Source organism: Brachycentrus maculatus, unplaced genomic scaffold (assembly GCF_059751285.1).
Source record: "Brachycentrus maculatus isolate JH-2025_06_01 unplaced genomic scaffold, ASM5975128v1 h1tg001765l, whole genome shotgun sequence".
Classification (NCBI taxonomy): Eukaryota; Metazoa; Arthropoda; class Insecta; order Trichoptera; family Brachycentridae; genus Brachycentrus; species Brachycentrus maculatus.
In genome coordinates, this window is record NW_028282361.1 from 1 (window position 1) to 2,500 (window position 2,500).

Genomic DNA, 2,500 nt, shown 5'->3' on the forward strand with positions numbered 1-2,500 from the left:
TGAGAACTCCGCCGCCGCAGAGCGATCGCAGGGCCCTGCTGTCGATACTTCCGCCCCCGCGGCGGAACGACCACAGACCCCAGCCCCCCGGGCGTCAGCCTGGAGGGTCTGCGAGACACCACCCTCCCCAAGGACTTGCGAGTTGGGGGAATTACGCCAGACTCTGAATCTCCTTATTGGGGATTTGGAGAACCAAGCTGGATACCGGTCCGCAGAGCTGATTTCGGTGATTAATCTTGCTCTAGCAGGGATGGACGTGGAAGAGATATTCACGAGGTGGCTATCTAAAGTCTATCCCGAGAGGCCGGCCCCCCGACGCGGAAGAGTCCGCAACGATCCCTTTACCGAAGGAATTAGCAGAAGGAAACAGAGGCGCGAGAAACGACGAAGAGAATACCGGGCCGCTCAGGCGCAATGGAACTCCCGGCCGTCAATGGTCGCGAGGAGAGTTCTCTCCGGGGAAGATAGTAATGTGGACTCCCCGCCCCTCGACGAATTCGTCAAAGCGTGGTCGCCAATATTCGGGACCGAAAGCGCTCCGTACGACGAACCTGTCCGTACGACGATGACGAGAGACTCTCTCAGCGGGCTCATGACGAGACCGGTCACACCCTCGGAGGCGCACGTCTCGAGGGTCAGAGTGTCCTCGGCCGAGGGCCCCGACGGTATCTCGGCCCGCCAGTGGGGCAAGGCCCCCGGCGCGGTCGTATGCTCGGTGCTCAACCTCCTGATGTTTTTAGGAAAACCTTTCTCTACACTCACACGCGCTAGAACCGTGTTCCTGCCGAAGAAGAGTGAAGGCGGAGGGCCACTGGATTACCGCCCGATCACCGTCCAGTCGGTGATACTGAGGCATTATCACAAGATCCTGGCCAGAAGGCTCGGCTCTGCCGGCGTCATTGATAACAGACAGAGGGCATTCCTCACCGGAGCTGACGGGGTCAGCGAGAATATTAACATTCTCAACTCCGTACTGTGGGTGAGTCGAAGTTACTGCCGATCTGTCCACATATGCCAAGCCGACGTTGCGAAAGCCTTCGACTCCGTGTCACATCACGCACTACTCGCTGCCTTGGTGGAGGTAGGCGCGCCCGTTCGGTTCGCCGAATATATAAAGCTCTTATACAGCCGGGCTGCTACGTGCCTTCAGACGCGGGAAGGGATGTCGGAACCCATGCCGGTCAGACGCGGAGTGAGACAAGGGGATCCTCTGAGCCCGCTCCTGTTCAACCTTGTGATTGATCAAGCGATGCGGGCTCTGCCTTCGGGTGTTGGTTTCTCCCTGTGTGGGAAGACAGTGAACGCGCTGGCATTCGCCGACGACGTTTGCCTTTTAGCCACGACGGCGGAGGGCCTTCAATTGGCCATCAATACATTTTCCGATTGCCTCTCTAAGAGGGGTCTGCAACTGAACGCAGGGAAGAGTCAGACCATGTCCTTGGTCGCCTCCGGTAGAGAGAAGAAGGTGAAGGTAGTGGACGGCGAATTCCGCGCATGCGGCTCGCCTCTGCCCTCCACGCGGACACTCGACACCTGGAGGTACCTCGGACTCGAGTTTGACTTGCGGGGAGTCACTTCGGTGGGCAAAGTCACGACTTGTCTGAAGGAGAGGCTAGAGAGAATAACAGCTGGGCCTCTCAAACCTCAACAAAGAATGAGAATCTTGGTCACCTATCTGATACCGGCCTTCACTCACGGGCTGGTGTTCGGACGGGTGACTCAAGCCCTTCTCAGACGCCTCGACATGATCGTGCGAAGCGCCGTACGAAAGTGGCTCTCTTTTCCCCACGACCTGACGACGGGCTACTTCCACGCATCTACCAAAGATGGAGGTCTCGGTATCCCCTCGTTCGCATACTCCATACCGATCCTGCGGTATAACCGTCTGGTTAAACTGCGGGACTCCACCATCCCTCTGGCGCAGGCGTGTTTCAATCTGGATCTAATCCAGAGACAGATGCGCTGGTGCCAAGAGCGGATGGCTGCCAACAAGAGCAAGAATGCTCTAGAGACCAAAGCTCTTTTCGCGAAGCGGCTGAGAGAGTCAGTGGATGGCGCCGAACTCGCCGAGTCGGCCGCATCCAAGTACTCCACTGACTGGATCCTGGCGTGTGCCAACGGGATCCCAGGGCGTGACTATATCAATTATCACCACGTCCACATCAACTGCTTGCCGTCAAGAACCCGAGCGACACGTGGGCGGCGTGTAGGGACGGATGGTAGCACGACACAGTCGATTGGGTGCCGGGCGGGGTGCATGACAACCGAAACCGGCGCCCATATCATCCAAAACTGCACCCGCACGCACGGCGGGAGGGTGAGACGGCATGACGCGATCTGCGCAAGTCTAGCCGGCGCACTAAAGGAGAAAGGATGGAGAGTGACCCAGGAGAAGCTACACACGCTCTCCAGCGGGATTAAACTGAAGCCCGACATAGTTGGCACTCGAGGTAACGATGTAATCGTCCTCGATGCGCAGGTGGTATCCGCGACGTTAGGT